Genomic DNA, 12,140 nt, shown 5'->3' with positions numbered 1-12,140 from the left:
AGGCAGAGGAGTAAAGAGAAATTTAGTACAGGGAAAGGTATAATCAAATCATTCCTCACATGATGATGTACATCTCCCAGAAAACATTACCACAGATATGTCAAGGTTTCTTGACACTGCTCCAGAAGAGAGTCCTGATTAATGTTGAAACAATCCAAGAAAAAAAAAAAAAAAGAAAAAATGGGGTCACTTTAGCAAGGTAAGACGCAAATATTTTAGTTTCACTTGTTGACAATGGCAGGAGGCTAACTAACTCTTTGAAGAAGAAAAACAAGAAAACCCTTTCATCTTTGAAAAAAATATCCATTTTTCTTCTCCTAATTACATAACAACAGAAACTTCTAGAGAATTGCATCCTGCCTTCTTTCCTTTTTTGGGTCTTAAATTCAAGCTGTCCTTTGAATTAAGTCTTCTGACACAGAGGTACAGAACAAAGCAAAACCAGAACAACAACAAAGAAATAAAAAAAAGAAGAAAAAAGAAAAGAACAACAAAAAAATCCCAAGCAGAAACTAAACCATCCTCCAAACTTTCCTGATTTTCTGCGCCTCTGTGTACAGATGAGCTCCTTCAACTTTACTTCTCAGTTTTTCATGATACATAATCAATATTCAGATTTAGCCACCTAAAAAGTAAGATGCCATTTATGCCCTGGAGTATTTTCCTGAGGTTTATAATAGTTTATATAAGTGAGTTTGACTAACATAACAAATTCAGATGAAATATACCTGGCCATAACATTCACAATATTACAGAAAACATGAGCTGGACCTCATTTAGCTAGGGTAAACTTGCTGATGAATAAGTCAGAATAATTCTACAGAACAAACCTGGACAACAAAGAAATTCATACAAACCAGTGAGAATTTCCCTTGCAACAAAGTAGACTGTTCCTATTTATCTATGAACATCCCTGCTAAACAGATACTAAAGATTAAATACACAACCAGATCCCTCTCACCTTCCCACACATTTTCCTTCTATTTAGACTACAAAAAGGACTTTAGATATTTATCTCACAAGGATTAATACATTTCCACTATAAATCTGGCTCCTGTACTGCTAACTGTAAGTTACTCAAGCATTCCATAATCAAAACAGAAGTATAAATTGCAACTGATTAATTCAAGGTGCAGAACTGGAGAAAGGACTGCAAAATCTTTCCACAGATTTCAAAGTTATAGCTTTTCAGATACACCCTGCTGTACAGTCAGTCACATTGCAGAGTTCAGATCCAGATTTATTATGTGCTTATGTGCACTGAAAAGACTTAATCATCAGCTTTTCCTCATAAAAGCCTTACAGTCCCAACTTCATTTAGATGCAGAGAAGACAGATATTTCAGCAAGACATTTGCGTCTTTCCTGATCCATCCATCCAAGGTTCTGTCTGTTCAGGAAAGGCTCCCTATTCCAAAAAGCACTTAAACCATCACATAGTTTCCTCAGCTATCATATCTATATGTCAGATGGTGAAAGCCATACTAGAGTACAGACAGAAAGATTTTATGGTCATCCTCCTTATTCAGAATTTCTATTTTCCATGCCAGGGATTATTCTCTTCCCCTTCTCCTAAATTACAGAGCAATTTTTTAAAACTGTGTACAGAAGTAACCAAAAAGACATCACTCACAGACATGAATTAGCACTGCTGTTTTAATTTTTTTTTTAATAACAAGAATGCTGGTTTCTAAATATTTGTCTTTCAAAGCCATTAAGAATTGCAACAGCATTGGTAATTTCAATTTGTTTTTTCAGCAGAAAGTCCACAAATTTAACCAGTATAGGGTAAAGCCCAGAATTTGTGACTACTCAGTTGCCTTTTGGCAGAAGCAGTGAATTGCAGGATTCTGCCTGAAATTTGTCTGCCTGGACCTTATCCTTCATCAAAGGTTACATCTGGCCTTTGCAGGAAGCTGTTCCTTAGGACAGAAGCAGCATTCCTGATGCACCAGCCTGATCCATGAGTCCATGATGTCACACCTTGGTGCTGAGCCCTTCCTGAGGGGAATGCTCCGGACGCCAGCAGCTCATCCGTCTGCTCTGCAGCTCAACTACCCTGCAGGCAATGGTTTCTGCAAACCTTGCTCCTTCCCAGAAAGATTACCAAGTCATCAGTGTCCCTTCTGGAACACCACTGGAGACAGCTATGCTATCCCAGGGATGTGTCTTCTGTGTGCAGCACAGCCTGCCCCATGAAAGGAAACCACAGCAGTCGTTGCAAGACCACCGAAGCCACATGGCCGAGATGATGTGAATAACAAGTAGTGGCCTACAATAACTGAAAATGGAAGATTTTGTGCTGAATTCAGCAAGCTTGAAAAAAACATAGCCTTTCAAGCAGGGAATAAAGGTAGAAAAACTATTATACTTTTTTCTTTCATGAAGGTGACTTTTACACACAAGTGGTGACTTTTCTAAAATAACCCTTCCCACACACCCTCCCCAGCATGAAAATCCTGGTAGCTTGTATTGCCAAATAAACAGTACATTTAATAAAATCTTGGTAAAGTGCTGGCTTTGGGTGATCACCCTTTAGCCCCCCTTCTACAAGCTAAAGAGCATGCTAGTCTACATTGACACAATACAGATTTGGTTTGTTTTAGCTCTGAATCTTGATTTCTGTTGCAAAGGATAAATCTCAAAGGAGAGAACATTTCTTATATCCTTCAATGTATGTTTTGACATGTGCTTTTAGTTCTCCCTTCCCTGCCACTGTCCACAAAAGCACAGTCTATTTTTCATCTCCTTAGATGTTGCACAGATTTATTTTGAACATTTTTTTTACATCATCCTGTATGCACTGAAGCCCTTTTATCATTGGATATTTTTCTGGAGGATGCTGCAGTGTGAACACTGTAACTGTGACCACACACAGACACTGAAGCACAAGCAGCATGTGGCAGCCCCAGCTACTGTACACAAAATATTTCAGAAAGTCTTTCTAGCATAGTGCATGCACTTTGTCTGCAGCTTCCAGACAACCTATCATATAGCACTCAAGGCAGCCAGGGCTTTTATGGGAAACACATGGCAAGCAAAAGTCATGACCTACTTAGTAACTAGAATTAAAAGAAACTGAAAACATGAGTCCAGCTACTTTTTCTCCTCCCTTGAGAAGCAGAAGTCATGCTGTTGAACTCAATGGAACTAATAGTACTCCCAAAATTAAGACTGGTGTACAGCTTTGATAATGATTACTGAATAAGGAAAACTCGTATTTTGATTCATTGATCACTTATTTTAATAGATACATAAAAACTGCCCCATCTGCAAGACAGACAATATTTTTTCCTCCTTTAACTGATCCAAGCCATTTTGGGGGTGATTCAGAGAGGTTTTGGGTGGTTCAGGGAGGTGTTACAGAACTGTATCTGTCCTCAGGCTGGATTCTCTGGCATTCAATGGTATCACAACTCCCAGCAGCACTGCCCTCTCTTACATTTACCTGTTACTGCCCTACCCCATGATTGCAGTTCAAGGACCTATAGTGGCCCTGGTGACAGAGACAGAGAGTACCAAATGCTGATTTACTCAAAGGAACTCAGTGGAGCAGTCCCAGGTTGATGGAACACAGAAGCAACACTTGAAGTACTTTCTCTCCAACAGCAGCAGCAATCTCAACCCAGCCATTAAGTTTTTCCTAAAGCATGTGAATTGCAAACCTTTCAGGGAGAAGGCAGCTTTCAAATCATCAAGCAGACAACATCTTTTTGCAACTAACAACAGTCATCTTTTAGTTTCAACTTTTGATTGAACTTCCACTGGACAGAGTTCCCAAATTATAGGCTTCTGCATGTCCTTGCAGGAAAGGTGCTGAACACTTTGCAGGCATTTGAGGAAATAAATACTTTGGGAATGTTGGAAGAATGTACTTGGTAATTAGTAGCTTAGCACTGATGACAAGTTGCAGAACAAAGTATTTCTGAAAGTCAAAGAAGGAAATCTAAAATTTATTCTCTGCAATCCAGTATTAAGCAATGATGAAACCATAAGGTGGGGGCTGTTACAGTCAGAGGAAAAGAAGGGAACAAGGGCAATGGTAACTCCCTGAGCCCAGGGAATAAGAGAGCTATAAATTGACACTGGCAGGATTCATGCCACATCCTATGCTTCTATTTACTTGTGGGGAAAAACCACAAAACTTACACAAAACCCAACAAACAAACAGAAAAAAACCACAATGTGCATTACTGAAAAAGGTCAAAAATTGCACATGATCATTCTGGGGGAGCAGGAAGCATTCTACTTCCCCATCATTGAGGAAAGAAGAATGTAGACTCTCACTAAAACCACCAACTTCCTGCACACAGAGAAAAAAAGTCACTCCCAAACATCAGGCTGATTTTAGCATAGCAGAGCTTATGCAAGGTAATGCTCTGCAGAAATGAAAAAGGAAAGGTTAAAAAAGGGCGCCAGTAGCACAAGCAATTTGAAAATGCCTGAAGCTTAATACAGATTTATTCTCCTTCCCATCTTTATTCCCCCAACTAAGGCTGCACACTGAAGATTTGCATTTTAAAAGGACTTGCTCATCCTCTCCAGGGAATCAAAGCAGTAGGAAATCTTACTGCCGACTTTAGAACTGCATTAGTTCCCACAGCAACACGCCCATCACAGACACACTCCCCTGGGCAGCCCCAGAGCAGCCTTGCAAGAAATGCAGACTTTGTTTGGAGCAACTGCACATTTCAGAGACCAGGGCACTTCACACAGAGCTGCAGCACAAGAACAATGCCTCGATGCCTCTGGACAGTCGAGGGTTTCACCAAAACCCTCAGCAGCTGGCACGGCCTGCTTCACCTCACTCGGTGTTGCATTCTGGAATCCACCAGCAGTGCTTTGCAAGCAACAGAGTCTGAGACAATGAGTCTCCCAAATACCAAATAAACAAAACAAGACAAAAACAGGGGCTTTGGAATATTCCCTCTAAAAGCTGGTTCTCAACAAATGTCATGATCCCATCTTATCCAGTCTCTGGAATGGTTGGTTCTCATTTTTTCACCCTGTGTCTCTAGGATTCTCAATGCCTTGGCTGACATGAAGGAATCTGGTGAGACTGATGATGACACATGAGAAAGTGAATTTATGGACATATTTGCCCAAAGACAAATGCTTATTTCTGCAGGCAAAATCAGGATATACCACCTTGACTTAGAGCAATGTTGCAGAAAATATGATAGCTTCTGGCATCTGGTGCCCTTTTACTTTTTTAATCTAATTATTTATCTGTGAAGAAAAAAAATAAAATATTTTCAAAAATAAGGCTTTGTGATAATGAATTTAAATGGCCTCAAGTAGGAAATAATTTTGTCCCAGATGATCCACAAAACTTACGTTTTAAGTGAGAAAAATGTGAGCACAAAGGAAAAACTAATTTTCTTTGGCCTTAATATATAATTTCTACTGATTAATAACATTCTTTGGAGTTTAATATCTTGGGCAATCATATTTACTGAAGACAGCATAAAAATATTTTTAAATTTTCATAATATTGCCTTAAGAGGCAGTCTGAAAACACAGGAGAGAGAAAGAAGGCATCTTTACTGCAGTATAACTTCTCAAAGACAGACACATTGGCTTATTTCTTTCCCTAGGAAGTTACTGAATACTTGTTCCTCTCAGCAAAATGGTCTCTGGGGATGTTGCATCTGAAGGATTTCAAGGAAACGAGAGTCACAAAACATTCAATGCCATTTCCTCTACCACCTCACCCATGGAAAGACTGCCTTTTCCAGCTGGAAACAAACTTCATCATTTTGTACTTACGGGTCACGTAAAATTTTCTGAAGTGACAGCAAGAGATAGTTACACTGCCAATTTAACATTAATTATTCTTTTAAAATTATTTCAGTTGCTGGATGTTGGTGTGTTTGTGGAGGCTAGAATAGATATGTTCTGAGAAAAGCAACCTGAAAAAAAAAAGTATATTACATTTATTATGAATTTTTAAAAAAATTACTCTGTCCTACTTTCTGAACTGTGTCAAGCTAGCTACCACAGAGAAAAAAAGATTACAGGTATTATTTTACTGAAGAAGCACAGCCTGTGATACCAGCCTTGCCAAAAGGCCAGGATGGAATAGTGTCATAATTCAGGGCATCTGAAGACAAGCAAATTCAGAAAGTAGTGAAGAAGGAGTGAGGGGGAAGGCAACGTGCAGGAGATGGAACATGCTTCAATTTTAATCCTCATGCCAAAGTATTTATTCAAGTATTTTTACATGCAAAGTTCATTTCTTTCACACGTTGTTCAAATAGATCTTCTCTTGTGTCCTGACCAAAAAATAGGACAAAAAATGTCATGTTTTCCCGCAACATAAAAAGGTGGGGGAAAAGAAAGAAAATGGTATTTAGCATGCTGTGTTCCTAGCATGAAATTAATGTTTATTACCCTAACCACAGTGCACAGCATTGAAATGTGCTACTCTTACTATCAGGCTGAGTTGTTATCCACACCAGGCACTTCTGTATCACATTCTAAAATGTTAAAACACAGAACACAGGGATGTACAGATTTTTACAGAAAGACTCTGGAGATAACTTTTATTAACAATGGAAGGAACAAATTTGTCAAATAGAGAAATATAGATTTGCTCTATCTCTTCAGTTTCTCCAAGCTCCTGGATGTGGTACAATTACCCAATGCAGCTAATCTGGAAAAAAATCCCCATCTTAATGGGATTTCTTTCTGTATCAGATGAAGGCTCAATTTTATAGATATGTGTCTTCCTACTGATATGTAGCCCAGCTATCATGAGCATAAATTCACTACAGTTGAGGCTATGCCTTGAGTTATTTTAGATGCACATTGTTCTACATGGAACATTCCAGACTCAGGAAAACCCATTTTCAAATTGTGACAAGTGCAAAAACATTAAATCATTTTAAAGCCACCAGTTGCTTCTTTTATTTTTTTTCCTTTTTTGATATTATTCTACACAGACTTTTGAGGTCTCTGCATTACCCATTCACACCCAGGAACCCACTTGGATTAAATCACAGATCACTTCTTTCCCACCATCCCTTGGCTGTCTGAAACACAGACTTTCTTTCTAGCACTTAATCATGGCTTTGCAGAGAGTGGGGAGGAGTAGAAGGGAAATTTAGTGTGAGTCATAGTACATACAGCTACTGGCTCTAGGACTGGTAGCTCTACAAAAGGGTCCACCAGTATTTTCCATTTTCCTTTCAGAGCAATTTGGCTGTGTTTACTTCATAAAAGGTGATCTACATGTACTGGGTGATGGAGCTTATGTTCTTTGCTGACAGGCTCAGAACTGAAAGTGATGTTTCTTCAGGATGACAGTAAGCAGAGTACTTCCCAAGGCAAGGACTTTTGCCTTAAATAACGTTAGCTCTCCTAAGCTAGAAAGCATCTTGGTGGCAAATGATGTGACTTTGCACTTCCCTCTCTTTTAACCGCTAACAGAATGCCATAATGGCTCCAGCCTTTTTTTCTACCAGGTCACTTGAAATTGTCTACACACAGTAGCAATACTACTCTCCAAAACTTAGAATAAACTAGCAAACCCAAAACCAGCAACACCTGAATTTTACTACTTTTCTTCAAAAGACTTTATACATCCCAGATCAAGCTATGTGAAATATGGCAATAGACTCTGTGAGGAGAATGGGCTGACAGCAATCAGAGCTCTGTGAGGAACGTGCAGATTATTTTTTGCCAGTCCTTCCCAGGCAAATAGATTCAGATGTAATGAGAACCCTACTTTCTCTACTGTCATTTAATATCCACAAGCAAATTCAGTTGCATTTCAAATGTCCTCTACTGCCTTCCCTTCTTTTTTTTTTTTTTTGCTCTTTTGTTTTTGTTTGGTTTTTTTTTTTTTTGCCAGACTCATTCCCTTATAAATTTCATTGTCAGTCACTTTTGCTGGAGAACCCAAGGTATGCTTGCCACAGGGGAACCTTTATCCCTTAATACCAGTAATGAAAATGTCTTAGGTTCTGCCAAAATATTCAGTCTGCCCTTTCTTCTCAGGGAATCGTTTTAATTATTTTCTTCCTGTCACAGACCCAAACTTCTGAACAAAGCCTGATTTGTAGCTCAGATGTTTATAGGGCTACAAAATTTTACTGAACTTTCAAGAAAGAATTTATAGGCTCTATGGAAAATAAAGTATTTCAAATAAGACAGGCCAATGACTAAAGCAGTGTAACAAATTTCTTGGTCTTCTTTCAGAAATTTTTGCTTACACTTCTGATATCCTCCCCAGACTGTGGGAATACCTCATCTAAAAGTAAAAGGCTTTTCTTTACAAATGTCTAACAAATGGAATTTTGCCAGGCCTATATTGTTTCTCTGCATCTTATGTAGACTGTAGATGGCCCACAGTAAAAAGAATGCTTGCGTGATTGTTCTATTGGTTTTGCTTATGTCTATCTTTTAAAACTGAATATGACAAATAGTTTTCATTATGTTCCTTTAATCTAAAGTTATGTCACTTTTTCTACAATATTAAATCTTCAGATCAATTTTTATGGCAAACCACAATTGTGTTTGTTGATCGGTTTGCAATCATAAAATTCAAAGTCACTTACTTTTAAAAAGCCCTGCCTGAAAACTATATCCATTTGCAAGTGATTTGCAAGAATTTGACAACACAGATTCAAAGCTGACAAGCAGAATAACAAGACTGTCAAAAGCTCTATTGGCCAAGATACTTCAGCCTCTCTGAATATTCAGCTGAAAGCTATTATTTTACCTTATAGTCAGTTGGTTCTACCCTGTTTACCTCTTAATTTTGATCAAAATCTAGAGGTCTCTTACAACATCTCCAGGGACAACAGGAAGTTTTCTTGCTCTTGGAGTGGGCTGCCAGTGCATCTGTTTGGAAGTCTAGCCTTGTCCTAAAAATTCAAATTGGAAGGCCTGCAACATTAAATCTGCTCTCAGTTCTGCACACAAATTAATAGGACTCAGATGGATGAAGCTTATACTCAGAGACATGCTTAATTTTTTCTCATTTTTTTTCTAATTCATTAGGCTATGTAACTCCTAATAAAACAGAGGCCACAATGCCTGTGATGCTTAGACCTGTTTAGTTCAGTTTGAAAGCCCTCTGCATTGCTTTGATGGAAATCTCAGTTAACACTGCCATAATAACTAGTAATTGTGAAATGAAGTGATGCAGTTCTCCAAACTCTCCCCTCTCTCTCTGCCCAGGTCATTTGTCATAACTGTTTTTTTGAGGCATGAACCAAGACACAGGTTCCATTTGGCAATCACCAAAGTTGTTGCCGTGTTCAGTGTTACTCAGAAGACTTTTAAAATGTAGAGTGCTACAAGAGTTAATATTATTTGTGTGTCCTGATTTGACAGCCCTGGAATTTAGTTTTCACAATGTTCCGTCTTCACTCACAGAGCCTGCTGAGGCTCACAATGTCCAATGAAGTAATAGTACAAAGGGAAAATTACTGCAAAGTTCAATTCTGTAAGAACATCTAACCCTGTTGTGACAGTTCAATTTCTGCTATTGAAATTCCTTTAGAAGCTTGAAAAGAAAATGTGTGACTGGTTGGCCCATACATGCTGCTGCAATTATTTAAACAGCATGGCAATTCTTAAGACTGTTCCATTCCAAAGCCTACAGATGCAGCATTTGACCAAAAATTGTCATTTGGGACAGTTCTTAGAAGTGTCTAAATAAGCCCTCTGGTGCACTTGTATTTTGGGTGCTACTTCTGCCACTTATTAGAAAAACCAAAAAAAGTACCACCAACCCTTGACAACCTGGTAAAATTCATTATGATATGTACATATTCATGTAAGTGTGTAAACATAGATAAGCAGATACACACACAACTATACTTCTCTAGAAGTTGTGTATACTTAACAAGACAATCAAACACATTTATTTTTTTCCATTTTTTCTCTCTGTTGAGAGGCTACTTTCCCATTAAAAGTTTTTTTTAATTCTCCAAATTAAAACAACTCAAAGCAGCCTTGGTGAGCTATTTCAAGTATAATGTGCTCCCCCCTCACTATTAAAAAAGCACAGTAATTAAGTCCAACATGATCTCTAAACACATTCCCTACTGCCCAAAACTTCATTATTGTTCTTCACAGATATTGATGATTTTTTCCTTCTGTAACCTAAAGCACCAACACTAATTATTATTTAATGCTTCATAAAGTTATAACAAATCCCAATTGTCCAGTCTTCTAGCATGTGCCCACCTCAAGTAATTGGGCAGTCTAGAAAAACAAACAAATAAAAAACTGAAACAAACAGGCACCAAAACCACCAAACCATGGCCATTCTCACTCACAAGTGACATGGCATCTCCCAGAACAGTGTATACCCACCACAGAACCTTCCAAATACTTTACAAAACGCAAAATCACCAAGGATCTCTGAAACCACTTGCAAATGCCATCCCAAATTCTTGGGCAACAACGTGCTCTCCCCTCAGCCAGCATTGATGTCTGGGGCCTCACTCTGTTTTCGGTGAGCAATCTGAAGCCACATCACCTCAACATGGAAAACATGAGAAATAAACAAGTCTGGTCTCCACTGAATGAAAACAGACTGACTGAGAAAACTCCCTGGCAGAGAACCAAAGAGCAGCTTTGGCAAAAAAACCAAAAAACCCCAACATTATAGAGGGAATTTGCAGCAGGTGCCTTCACTTACACACTACTCAGATCCTGCCAGGTCACCATGGCCCACAGAAACAAAGAAGCTACAAGACACTATTCCCTGTGCTTTTTAATTTCACATTAGTTCCCATGAATATGATAATTCAATTTTAATGCCTCTTAAAAGACATAAAAGGAAATCTATTTATATCAGAAGGCCCAAGAAAACTGTGATTATGTCTCAAGGGAAAGTTTTGCAGTGTTTTTGGCTAGATATACCAAGTGAGAAGTTATATATTTTATAGATTAAAAAAGTCAAATCTAACGAGCAAGCTACTTGCTGATTTCAGAGACTCATGAATTAGGAAGGGTATTTTTCATCTCTGGTTTTTAGTATTGGTAAGGATTTATTTAAAGTTTCACCAAGAAGCAAAATTCCCAATGAAACATATGATTTACACTTAAGAAGAGAGAGTAAAATAATAATGATCTTCTTCTGTAGAGTTTTCAGTATTAACAGACTTACTTTAACTGCAGTTTTACCTATTGCTTCATCCTTTCCAAATTAGATTCTCCAAGTGAAAAAAAAAGGTGTAATACTCCTCTAGGATCACATGTACCTTTCCATTAGTGAATGAAAGTTCAATATTCAATAAAGGAAGGGAGGAGATCAACATTTATATTATGTAAAATTATTTGGCTCTGGGACAAACAAGGCAAAACCTTCCCTAATTATATAATTATAGCACACATATTAGCAAGCAGTGACACAGCTTATGCAGGAACACAGTATGGGGCTGCTCCTTCACAATTTGCATCCTTTACCCTTAATGATATAGACTGAAAGCAATATTTGGATCAGAACATCTCCACATATGAAAGTTTTTCCAAGCCAGAAGAAGACACACATACAACAGATTCCTCTCTCCCAGACAATTCCACATTCCAGCACTTTACAGTATTGCCAATGCAGGAGCACTACACACACCAAGTACAAAGTCACCCTCCTCCAGAACATACCTGCTGAGTGCAACCTACACCTACCTTTCTTCTTACCTATGGTATGTTTACTATGAGTATCAGGATGTCTCTCCAACACTGACTTCCTTTTTACCATTGCTTCCTAGGAATATCACAGGCTGCCACCACCACCAAATACAAGTAAATAAATCAAACTTACAACTTTTCAACAGCAAATGTTTTGATAATGCAAGTCCTCAGTCCTGCTAATCAAAAAACAACACAGGAGACTGAAAAGAAAAGCCTCTTCCAGATCTAGGCTGGAAAAAACTACTCCAGCCTGCAGCCTTAATCAGTAGCCATCACCAGTAACCTCTGGCACCTGAGCTTAAACCAAATGAGAAAGGAAACACATTGTACTCCTTCACGACTTTGTAAACTGTGGTATTTTTTCTACATAATTTCTGGTTTCCAATCATCCCTAAAAATGAAGTCAAGCAGTTTCAGAGAGATAAAAACAACTCTTGCATACCCACTGAGACTTTACACAAAAAAAAAAATTCAATTTTGCTTTTGTGA

The 12,140-nt window shown here is 38.2% G+C and overlaps 1 long non-coding RNA gene across 1 annotated transcript in view; it reads right to left on the bottom strand.

Moving 5' to 3' along the window:
• The window catches only part of LOC132072634 (uncharacterized), a 42,494-nt gene extending 30,599 nt beyond the window's left edge, over positions 1 to 11,895 (bottom strand). Inside the window, exon 1 of the long non-coding RNA XR_009418360.1 lies at positions 11,782 to 11,895. This is a non-coding gene — a long non-coding RNA (uncharacterized LOC132072634). The remainder of the gene's footprint in view (positions 1 to 11,781) is intronic.
• Between the last annotated feature and the right edge of the window lie 245 nt (positions 11,896 to 12,140).

The sequence above is a fragment of the Ammospiza nelsoni genome, chromosome 4 (genome assembly GCF_027579445.1).
Source record: "Ammospiza nelsoni isolate bAmmNel1 chromosome 4, bAmmNel1.pri, whole genome shotgun sequence".
Classification (NCBI taxonomy): domain Eukaryota; kingdom Metazoa; phylum Chordata; class Aves; order Passeriformes; family Passerellidae; genus Ammospiza; species Ammospiza nelsoni.
Note: the sequence above shows the minus strand (reverse complement) of the source record. Positions and strands in the feature narration are given on the sequence as shown.